General features: G+C 40.6%; 1 protein-coding gene across 1 annotated transcript in view; it reads right to left on the bottom strand.

The window, feature by feature from the left end:
* The window catches only part of osgn1 (oxidative stress induced growth inhibitor 1), a 29684-nt gene extending 18053 nt beyond the window's left edge, over positions 1 to 11631 (bottom strand). The window contains exon 1 of the mRNA XM_031304931.2: positions 11417 to 11631. The gene's annotated coding sequence lies outside the window, so the exon portion shown is untranslated. The remainder of the gene's footprint in view (positions 1 to 11416) is intronic.
* Positions 11632 to 12697: the final 1066 nt, after the last annotated feature.

The following is a 12697-nucleotide window of genomic DNA, read 5'->3' on the forward strand; positions in this document are numbered from 1 at the left end:
ACAGTTGGAGTTTGTCAGAGTTTGCAAGTCGCAACTGAATGCACCATTAGTTTACACAATGCATCATGGAGCTCCGCTGGAGCCCACATGCTTTACATCTGTTGTGTGTTTCCATAACTGACTCACGGGGAAGGCTAAAAGTGGCCACAGCAGTGACTTCAGGGAAGCAGGAGGATTTTCCATTGTTGGGCGTTTCTCTGTCACATCCGACTCCGACAGTGGCCATGGAGTCTGGAAAAGAGCAGCTGCAGGCCACCGGTAAGCTAACGTTAGCCTGTGTCTTTAGCTGCATGCTACCAAACGGTAAGCTAACGTTAGCCTGTGTCTTTAGCTGCATGCTACCAAACGGTAAGCTAACGTTAGCCTGTGTCTTTAGCTGCATGCTACCAAACGGTAAGCTAACGTTAGCCTGTGTCTTTAGCTGCATGCTACCAAACGGTAAGCTAACGTTAGCCTGTGTCTTTAGCTGCATGCTACCAAACGGTAAGCTAACGTTAGCCTGTGTCTTTAGCTGCATGCTACCAAACGGTAAGCTAACGTTAGCCTGTGTCTTTAGCTGCATGCTACCAAACGGTAAGCTACGCTGTGTCTGTGTTTTTTTTCTTAGGACATGCGCAAGAAGGCGGGGTTGGAGAGATACACAAATTCTGGGGAAATTGCCGATTCTGCTTCTGATTTCAATACTTTTTTTCGCCCAAAATGCTCATGATGAGGATGTAAAAAGGTTTATTTTTTCTGCTCTTTCTGAGTTTAGAGAATAACTTAGTTTGGACTATAAATATGACCAATAACTCATGGATGCATCACATGATTTATACTAGCAGCCAGGGACTGCAACACAATACCGTTCATTTAGCTCATCACAGGAACATGCCAGCAGCAGCGAGATCATATTTCACCACAACATGCATGTGCTCAAACAAGCACACCTCCTCTTCTAAAGTTACATTTCACTAAATTAAAAAAAGGTGTCCGTCACATCAACAGCTGGATAAAACTCTGGCTTTGTTGTGTTTGCAGCCAGACTGATCTCATGAAGTGGTGTATGTGTGACTTTGACGCCAATTCGTCTGCCATTATTGGCGTGTTATCAAGACGCACACTCGCTTTTTAGCGTGTTCATCAACGCCTCCATTGACTTACATTACCTTGCGATTGCGTGTGAGTTTACGCCGTAAGAGTAGTATGAAAGGGGGAAAATCAGCGTAGGGAGGTTGGTCGGGGGGGAGGATGGGTCACACACAGGACTTTCACCCAGGAGACCGGGGATCGGGTCTCGCGTGTGACGTTTCCTGCGTTTTCCGTGTGTGGTTTTTCCTTACCACGTTCTTCTTTTCCTAAACCCAAACGGTTTTTCCTTTTGCCCCGCGTGTGACGTTAAAACCAACCGTAGCCTCGTGATAACACGCCACGTGGCGTGTATGTTTATGCTGTGATACGGCGTAAACATACATGCAGATAGCTCAAAATGCGTACAGATAACAAGAAAGTGGCGTGTATGTTTACGCGAAGTCATGATGTCATGTTGTTGCAGCAGAGAAACAGGACTTGAATCTGATGTTGAGAGCTAGATCTGGATCTTCTCTTTCTCCTAAAATTCAGTGTTTATTCACTGAATAAAAGCGAAATGGCAACTGTCACAAACATTCACATTTCACAGGGTAGGATGGCCATTCTTTCCCTTGCTTTTTCCTGCTTGGACCATCCGACATAAATAAGATAAGATAAGATAAACCTTTATTGTCTCCTCTGAGAAATGCGTCTTGAGCAGTCGAGAAAACAAAAATAAACACACAATGAACATACAGGAAACATGCATATAACATAAAGCATACATTATCTCATCCAAATGAGTTCAATAAACCTCCAACAAGACCCCCTACCTCCCGCCACACTCACAGAGGAACGAGAACCAACTGCACATTCTCCCCCTCATACTGCATTTAATTCTACCCAGATTGCACATTTCCCATTAAATCATGCTGTGATCAATAACTTATCAATGCCATATCAAATTAAACATATCGAACCAATGCCCTACCAGCTATTGCACATCCTTCAACCATAATGGTGAGTACCACAAATATTACCTATGCTTAAACTCAGCACGTTCCACCAAAACAAGTTCCTTCCTGAGGCTATTTTGCTGAGGCACCGTGGCTCCGTACGGCGCTTAGCACCGCCCACGACGACTGTGATTGGTTTAAAGAAATGCCAATAATCCAGAGCATGCTCTTCTCCCATCCAGGAATGCTGTGTGGACTAGCCAGACCTTCCTCCACAGCTCTGTGGAAGAGGGTCTGGCTATAATGTGATTTGAATCGTGGGTGACTTTAAGACCCTGTCTCCTCACCGCCTCCTCGATGAAATTGGTGGCAGCCATTTATTTCTCCAGCCCTTTTTATCAAGTTTTGGAACTGCGACTTTAGTTTGATGGACAGGTTACCAAACCAAGCTATGATGCCATAACGAGCAATAGATTCAATGGCTGCCTTATAAAACAGTAGCATGATGTCTTTGTCCAAGCTAATTTAATACTTTTTAACCTTGCCTTTTCCTTTTTGTGGAACTGCCAGACAAGCCCAGACAAGCCCACCAACAAATGAACAAATTGGGCTCCTCCTGCAGCTCCTCCCCTCACATGCTGTCTTTACAGATAGAAAAGGGCACAAGCCCTGAAGTATCGCCCATGCACAAGACAAACTACTAGTACTTGTCCACTCCATGAACAAAATGTAGACGCTGACTCATCCGTGATCAAAGACTTTCCACTTGATGAAACCACTGCAACTGACTAACTGTATATGTTGTTACGTGCTCGAACTAGCACACCTTCCATTTGGAGTGTGCTGTGATCTCCCACATACCTTGGATTGAAGATCATTTCTTTGTCGAAGCGGCATGTTTGCATATATGTTTTCACTACTTTCCAACCTCCTATATCTCCTGCAAAGCCAAAGGCATTAATAATAGTGTTTACATTTGGCAAAATGTTGATTTAAATGAGGCTATCTGCATAAAAGTAACCAATATTACAAATCTGACCAGACACTTGACGGCAATTTTCGGTATATGGACGTTACTGAAATTCTGAAATTCTACAGACGTGCTGAGATCTCATAGCCAGCCCCTTTGATGAAGCAGTGAAAGAAAATTTGTTTGTGCACAAACATTGAGCACTCTAAATGCTCATTTTTCACTTTTTTCCTGCAAAAAAACTAACTCTCTCGGTCTCTATTCCTACATATCAAAACCCAGCTGAACGCAACTTGTTGTCTGTGGTGGCAGGAGGAGTTAAAACATCATGTGTTGCGTTTTGTTAAAAGTTTAATGAGCGAAATATAAAATATCCATGATGTCAACAGTGATCTCACTCGTGTGCACTTGCAGTGGGTCAGGCGGGGTGAGGCCTCGGGCAGCAGTGCATAGCGGCAGCTTTCAGCAATCTGCAGAGTCATGCTTACACAGACAGACAGACAGAAAGGAGGGAGGGAGGGAGAAAGCAGCAGAAAAAAGAGAAACGAATGAACCAGAATGAGTGAGAGGAGAGAAGTTGGGAGAGAGAGATAAAGCGGGTTACATAAGAGCAGTGCAGAGGTTGGCAGGAAGCCCTGAACACACACACACACACACACACACACACACACACACACACACACACACACACACACACACACACACACACAGTGACTACGTGCAGCCCCACTGGCCCAGTTTCCTTTTGGAACCGACTTGACAGGATAATTGGGCTTCTTTCATTTCTTTTGGCGGAAATGTTAAAGTACGTCTGCCAAGAAAAGGTGACTAACGCCTGCTTCACAGAACAGTACCACAGTCATCAGAGTCAGTGGAGCCTATTGTTTTCTCCGTTTATTCATTTAAAAAGAAATCTGTAATTTCTGTTTCTGTCTTATATTTACTATTACTGGAAACATATCCATTTAATCTAAACTGTGTGAACCTAGGAAAATACAACTCATACCGTCTGCTGGATATGTTTTGATGCTTTTCTGTGACTAACACTTTATTAATGTACTTTCTTCTGTCATTTATTCCTGTAAATTTACTTCGAGGTAACGACTTGTTTGGATAGGGTTTATCAGCCAACACTTACATACATGCAGTATCTCACAAAAGTGAGTACACCCCTCACATTTTAGTAAATATTTCATTATATCTTTTAATAGGACAACGCTGAAGAAATTACACTTTGCTCTAATGTGAAGTATGAAGTGTCCAGCTTGTATAACAGTGTAAATGTGCTGTCCCTCAAAATAACTCAACACACAGCCATTAATGTCTAAACCGCTGGCAACAAAAGTCAGTACACCCCTGTGTTAAATTCCCATAGAGGCAGGCAGACTTATTTTTAAAGGCCAGTTCCCTTGGCCTTTGGAATTAAAATACCCCCACATCATCACATACCCTTCACCATACCCCACATCATCACATACCCTTCACCATACCCCCACATCATCACATACCCTTCACCATACCTAGAGATTGACATGACCAAGGGAACTTTATCAGGATGCATAGTATCCTGGATCCATGAAATAACTGGTCTTTAAAAATAAAAGTCTGCCTGCCTCTATGGGAATTTAACACAGGGGTGTACTGACTTTTGTTGCCAGCGGTTTAGACATTAATGGCTGTGTGTTGAGTTATTTTGAGGGACAGCACGTTTACACTATTATACAAGCTGTACACTTCATACTTTACATTGTAGCAAAGTGTAATTTCTTCAGCGTTGTCCCATTAAAAGATATAATGAAATATTTACCAAAATGTGAGGGGTGTACTCACTTTTGTGAGATACTGTATGTTCTCAGTAATAATGCCAACCAGGTTCTTCTTCTCACATGATTCAAAGTTATTTTCAAACTAAAAGGCTGTCCGTTTTTTGTTTGCCGCATCAACGGACAAAAAAAGTTCCAAAATGAGCCAAATGTTGGCAGTAATAACTCTCGGGTTTATCAGGTGCATCACATAACTTATTAACAACCAACTGTGACAACAATAACAAAGCACTTCTTCCTTCAAACACAACTGTGAGCAGGCATGCACGTGCCAGCTCACAAGAATGTGTGGGCGTGCATCAATCAGTCGACACTTTCTGATACAATCGGTAATCATAATACAAATAGTTTTTTCTGTTAAGTCATGCCTCTCTCACACACTCCACTTAACCCTGCCCGGCTGTCTCGCTCACAGCAGGGTGCAACAATAACGATTGCCCGCCCGATGCCCTGGAGCCAAAAAAAGTTACAGCAGCCTCTAGCTCACCCAGTGAGAGCGTGCGCCCCATGTAGGCTGAGTCCTTTGCAGCGACGCGGGTTCAAATCCGGCCTGCTGCCCTTTGCTGTGTCATCCCCCATCTCTCTCTCCCTTTCCTGTCTATCCACTGTCACTATCTAATAAAAGGGAAAAGCCCCTAAAAATAAATAAATAAAGAAAGTTACACTGGACCGGTAAATACAATCAGCCAGTTGCCGATCGAGCCAGTGATCCAAAAACAAATGAGCGAGCAGCCTGCGTCTGCTCTACTCTCAGAGACTTCCCTCTGCAGCGCGAATACACACGTAGATGAAATGGTGCTCAATCCTAAAAAAACAAGAAAGAGTTGAAACTCCACTAAAGAAATTCTTGAAGTTGACTTACACTCGTATGATTTTGTCGACTAATCGATAAGTTGATATAAATCGACCGATCTGTAAAACCAAGTTTCTTCATAAAGAATCATGCAAAAGCATCACATTAAAGCAGCCATATTATGCTCATCTTCAGGTTCATAATTGTATTTTAAGGTTGTACCAGAATAGGTTTACATGGTTTAATTTTCAAAAAAACACCATATTGTTGTTGTACTGCACCGCTCTCTCTCACTGCTGCAGATCCTCTTTTCAGCTGGTCTCTGTTTTAGCTACAGAGTGAGACCTCTTTTCTTCTTCTTCTGTACTATCTTTGATTGCACTGCACATGCCCAGTAGCTCAGATGTAGATCATGTCAGCTAGCTAGCTCCATAGACAGTAAAAGAAAGGCTGTTTCTACAACTTCGGTCAGTTACAAGGCAGGATTAGCTGGGAGACTTCTAAATGAGGGCGCACATGGAAGTAGTTCTTTTGTAGATTATGGTGAACTTGTGTGTGTTGTAGCAGTGCTTTACTATTGAGAACAAGGTAGCATGCTAGCGTTAGCACGCTAACGCTACGAGCTAAAGGTTGCGGTTAGCCTGCTCGTTTCGGCTTGTGACGTCACAAGCCGTGCCGATTTTGACCAGCTCACCCAGAGACTGAAGGCAGGACACATTCAGAAACCGTATCTCACTCTAAACACCATGGAGGGATTTTATTAAAGTCTGTATGTGTGTGGAAGCACCAGAGACACAACATAACACCCCAAATCCCAGAAAAAAGTGATTTTTTTTCATAATATGGGCACTTTAAATCATCATTAACCAGAGATGTGCTTAGAACAGCGTTTCCTTCAGGATGTTTTTTAGCAGTGGGGGCAGGTCTGTCCGAACAACCCCACCGCGGTGATGTTTTTGGTGGAGCTGTTGGTTTAATAGTCCACTCGGAAGAAAGCGAACGTTTTGACAATAAACTTTAACTTTAAAAATGTAACTTAAAGAAGTGGCTAACAGGTATGAATGAATGCCTTTATTGTCATTGCATTAACGTACAGTGAGATTGTAGAGCCACTCTAGTAAGGTGCAACATTATAAAACATGCAGTATATATGTAAAACTAAAACTCATCTTGTGAAACATTCATTACACACACACACACACACACACACACACACACACACAGACCCACACACGACTGTCGACATTACATGTAGACACTAAATCTTGCTGCTACTTTTTCTTTCCTGTCCTGCCTGTTAGTGCCACTTGTGCTATGCCTACGAAGTTGTCGGTTACATGGACTGAACATTTAGCTTGTGTGTGTGTGTGTGTGTGTGTGTGTGTGTGTATTGATGTTGATAATGACAATCTGTTCTTGTTTATATGTTGATCTTGTCATTTTTTTTAATTTTTACATTTATAGTCAATTTTACTTGTATTGGGCTAAACCTATATGTAATATTATAATCCTTTTATCTTTTTAGGTGTGACGTTGTACGATCTGTCCAGGGACAGCAGATGTAAAATAGCCTTTTGGCTAATTCTGGCACATTTTACATTTTCATATGTATTATTAGTGTGCATTGTCCCTGTTAAATAAACCTGAAATAAATCAAATAAACTACATCAACACGACAGTATGTGGAGTTAAACTAGACGGGCCCAGTAACCTCTGAATAGTTCTACTTGTTGTTAAATTGCAATGTGAGTGACAGCCAACCGAGGGGTGCATTATGTCGGCAGGATCATTTAAAAGGCTACCGCGACTACATTTTTTGTACAGCCCTATTTCTGATACCGTGGAGGCAGAAATTTTGCCGTGGTGGGCCGCCACTACAAAATCAACATATAGGAAACACTGTATAAGTTTATAGAAATAAGTCATTCAGCATGAAAGAGCATTAAAAAAATGACAGAAGAAGCTTAGTCAGTGATGAGCAGAGTGTAAGGTTAGTCAGTGCTAACGTTAAGAAATTGTGGCCAATTTGGCAATAATTCACACTGGAAGAACCCACCAGTGAAATGAGGATGTGTACAGACAGCTTCGGTTTCGAGGAGTGGCACTAGTGTTTCCAATTTCCGTGTGGTTAATCTCATAGCCAGACGGCTAATGAGATTTTAATTATCTGCAAACTGAACAAGAAAACGTCCGTTGGAATCTGTGGAGGCAGCCGAAGTCCAGTTAGAAACCTAATAAACTGGCGTGTAGTGACACATAGTGAATCGTATGTGTGCAGATTTTTAAAATCGATTATTTTCCTCATATTTGATTTTTTCAATTTAGGTTTTTTACCAATGATTCACCTAAATATTTTCTGTTTATACAGTACAGCAACGGCATCATATCTGTTTCCAGTAGGGCACGGCGATATGAAGAAAATCAAATATCACAACATTTTTGACCAAATACCTCGATATATCGATACCGCAACGGTATTGCATTGACTATTGGTGCTTTCACAAAATATTTACACAATGAGATTTTAGATGAATAATCATTAGTAATGTGGATATAATGACTAAGTGGGTAAAGGCAAAAAATAGAACAGTTACAACAGTCTGGTAAGTTCAGAAAAATGACATCACTTTACTGTAATGCAGCCTTTAAAGCCAGGAAAAGACACCACTTATGACATATTACGATATCAAAAAATAATTTCCAGTCAAACGGAGCGAAAGCAGAAAATGCAGAAATAAATGTCTGATGATAAATAGACTGACTGACATGTGATGTGCCTTCTTCTTAGAAAACAATCAGTTTTTAGAAATGTCTCATGATATATTGTCTCTAGAAGTGGATTATTCAACTGTTGTTTTTGATAAAGAAGGAGAAAAAGTAATCGCAATACTCAATACTTATACAATTGCAATAAATGAAAATCGCAATACAAATCCTACGTATCGTGATAGAATTGAATCGGGACAAAAGCATATTTCTATCAGACGGATTAACAAAGATGGTCAAACACTCAATATATTAGGTCTACTAATGAAAAGGTGTAAGTTGACGGGCTACACATTCAATTATACTGTTTTTGATCAATCAAAAATGACAAATCTACAAATCCACTGGTACCCGATTCTCACGTGAGGATTTCTCACTTTTATAGGATTGTAAACTGACGATTTGGGGGTTTTGGACTGTTAAATATAGCCTAAACACACACACACACACACACACACACACACACACACACACACACACACACACACACACACACACACACTTTGATTTTACTTTTCAGTCTTCTGGCCTGTAAAAAATACCTTCAAATAAAAAGATCTGAGATGTAAATTTACACTGAACTTCTCCCAACTCACACTAAGTGAGTCGACCATAAAGTACCAAGAGGATGCATGTAGATATTTCTTCATTTTTAAGCAGAAAGGTTGGGAACCAATTAATATAAAGTCAATTCTATTGTTGCACTCGGGAAAGGCAAGTGAATGAGTCACATTTACAAGTCTAAAAGGTAGTTTATGTAACAGCATTGTATGCATTAATTATTATAATTAAATAATATACATTATTTTGAAATGGGCCATACTGCAAAAGGTCAGTCTACTTCTAATACTTTTCTACTTTTACAGAAGTAACATTTTTTTAAATGCAGGCTCAGCCCCTAATGAGAATGTGACACAGATACAGTGCCTTGCAAAACCCCCCCGCCTGCTAAATCAGTAATTTCATTAGCCGATAATCTCTGAGCTACTGACCAACATCAGCTAATGTTTTTTTGACGCTACGATGGAACTAAAGCTGACACTTCATAAGTCTCAGTGATAACGACCACTGTGACACAATGTTCTAACTATCAGCAATTTTATTTGCTTACGTTTCAATTTGGGTTCTAAATTATCTAATCTAATCCCCTGGTGGTCTAGTGGTTAGGATTCTCACCGCCGCGGCCGATTCCCAGTCAGGGAACGCTTTGGGGGTGGCAGTAGCTCAGTCTGTAGGGCGTTGGGTTGGGAACCGGAGTCCCCATACGGACCAAAGTATGGTGGTGGCCTGGCAGCTGGAGAGAGGCACTGCCAAGGTGCTCTTGAGCAAGGCACCAAACCGCCAAACAGATCAGTCTGCCTTTCCATGTTCAGCTCCCTCACTCTGACATCTCTCCATTAGTGCATGTAGAGGTACTGAGCATGTGTGATTCAGGCCTGTGTGTAATGTGTATAATAACATAGAGTGAAAACATTGTAATTTCCCCTTGAGGGATTAATAAAGTACATTATTATTATTATTATTATTATTATTATTATTATTATTATTATTATTATTATTATCTGCACCATGAAATTACCAACTTCTTCTCTGGGGAGTCAAGCACACCTCCTCTGATTGTATACAGGGAACATACTACTACTACTGCTGTATACAGGGAACATACTACTACTACTACTGCTGTATACAGGGAACATACTACTACTACTGCTGTATACAGGGAACATACTACTACTACTGCTGTATACAGGGAACATACTACTACTACTGCTGTATACAGGGAACATACTACTACTACTACTGCTGTATACAGGGAACATACTACTACTACTACTGCTGTATACAGGGAACATACTACTACTACTACTACTGCTGTACACTGGGAACATACTAGTACTACTGGGTTACAGGTACATAGCATCGGCGACAGACACACAGGATATTAAACCTGTTCCAAGCTCTTTCAACCTGTAATTGTTTGTCAAGCACCAATATTTATTAAAAAAATAATAAGTATAGTATAATAGTTTTTTATTATTATCATTTTTAGGGGGGCTGAGATGAAATTTAGGAGGGCTTGTGCCCCCTTAAAAAGGGTCTAAAATCGCCAATGTGCAGGACTTTTACTTGTAACAGAGTATTTCTAAACTGTGGTATTTCTACTTTCACTTAAGTAAAAGCTCTGAGTACTTCCTCCACCACTGGTGGTTGCATGAATGAATACATATTTGTGAAAGAACAAAGTGGGTTTTTGCTAAGAATCAACTCCAAAAATGACACAATGTAGGTTTAAAGTATCAAAAGTAAAAGTACTCATGGGCTTCTTTGAGTAAGATTATATATATATATATATATATATATATATATATATATATATTAGTTAAATAAGTCACCTCATTTGTGTTTATTTCTTTTTATATTTTGGTCTAACTTATTTTTAACAATTACTTTTTAGGCATTGCACACTGAAATGACAGCTTATCTTTTTCACAGTTGCAGTGTATTTATGAATGACATCAAATGACCGTCAGTTAACAAGGGACCAGGCTGTGTTTGGTGTTTTAAGCCCCCAACGTCGTCTTCCAGGCAGCGCTGCCTGGAAGACACTAGGATTAGGCAATGGTTGTGGTTATGGTTATGGTTAGGGTTAAGGTTATGGTTAGGGTTAGGTGCCTTGAAGTCGACATTGGGGGCTTAAAATATACCATCGAGCAAATGCAGGACTGCCACTTGTACTTATTCTACCTATTCTGTCTATTGGCTGAATGAGATAATGGGAGAAGTACCAGTATGTGACTGATATGAAACCATATCATATATATGTCTGTCTGTCTGTGTGTCCGTCTGTCTGTCTGTCTAGACCAGCCGCCCACCCTCCGGTGAACTGCATGACTCATATCCCGACTGATATCCCGTCAGTGTGAGCTGGCCGCACAGACCTGCCCTCGCCGCGCACCGTTAACGCACATGTATAAATAACGCGCAATAACACGTCTCCGGCCATGCGTAACAGCTAACACACTCCGCTTCACATGCATTCAAGATGAAGGTTACTCACAGATATTTCCTGGTGGTGGTGCAGCTCTCTGCGTCTTCCTCCAGCTATCAGAAGAAGAATAGGAAGAAATGAGTGCGTTTTTCTTTTCGTCCTCTCAGTCAGTCATTTCTCAGCTTTGTTCCACGCTCGTTATTCGGCTTCTTTCCGTACACGTGCGACGAGAAGCTCCAGCTGCCGCTCAGACTCAGAGCAGTACATTCACAGATTATATACCGCTACCAGACATAACCCGGCCCGCCGACCAATCAGCAGCGAGCTTCGCTATCGGTACTTCACCCCTCCCTTCCCCCACCCGTGTGTCGTCACAAGGACACGAGGATGACGAGAATCACGGAAGTAGCCGAGCGCTCCTGTTAGGTAACAGAAAAGCCTACGGAGAGACTTATTAGAAATTATTTGGTAACAGAGATCCGGAGGTGGAGGAAGTGCTCAGATATAACACTACAGTGTAGAAATACTATAATGCATTTGCTTAAAAAATATATATATTTAAGGTACTGTGCATATATAACAGGTATAAGCACTCATTAACTCTTGTGTTGTCTTTGGGTCAAATTTGACCCAGTTTCTAAATGTCTCTATCAGAAATATGGGTTTCTTTTAAACTTTCTAATTTTAATTAACCAAAAATAACACGGACGGATGATTCCACACAACGTGCTTCACAAGTACAACAAAAGATCAGATCTCTAATTTCATTGAATTTGGGGTGTTTTGTTAAATTGTTTAGCATCTGAAAAAGAAATTGAAAGTATCCTTGCTGAACGTTGACATATACCAGTCTGGGATTATCCTTCCTTTAATATTAGTCTAAATAATTCATCATTTCTGCTTTTTTAACTCAAGGATTATGTATCATTTCCTATAATTTTATAGGTAGGTTATAGGTTTATTGACCATGAATTCCAAAAATAAGTGTAAAACTGGTAATAAGTTGGTGTTAGTGGTCTTCATACATGGCAGTGAAAAGAAGTGTAAAACAGCAACAACAAAAAAACGCCAAAACTGTCAAAAAAAGGGACAGAAACGTCAAAAAAGTATTGGTTTTTGTGTTTTGGCCGGAGTGCATGGTCCAATGGAAGACAACATGAGCAGCGATGAATGTATGACTATGAATTCATTAATGTATATATGTGACTGAATGTATGTATGGATATGAATGGAGGAATGAATGCTGAATGTATGGATATTTATGAATGGATAAATGAATGTTTATTTATGACTGAATGCATGGATGCTTATGGAAGTAGGAACGAGTGTTTGTAAAGCATGTATGGGAGA

The sequence above is a fragment of the Sander lucioperca genome, chromosome 6 (genome assembly GCF_008315115.2).
Source record: "Sander lucioperca isolate FBNREF2018 chromosome 6, SLUC_FBN_1.2, whole genome shotgun sequence".
NCBI lineage: Eukaryota > Metazoa > Chordata > Actinopteri > Perciformes > Percidae > Sander > Sander lucioperca.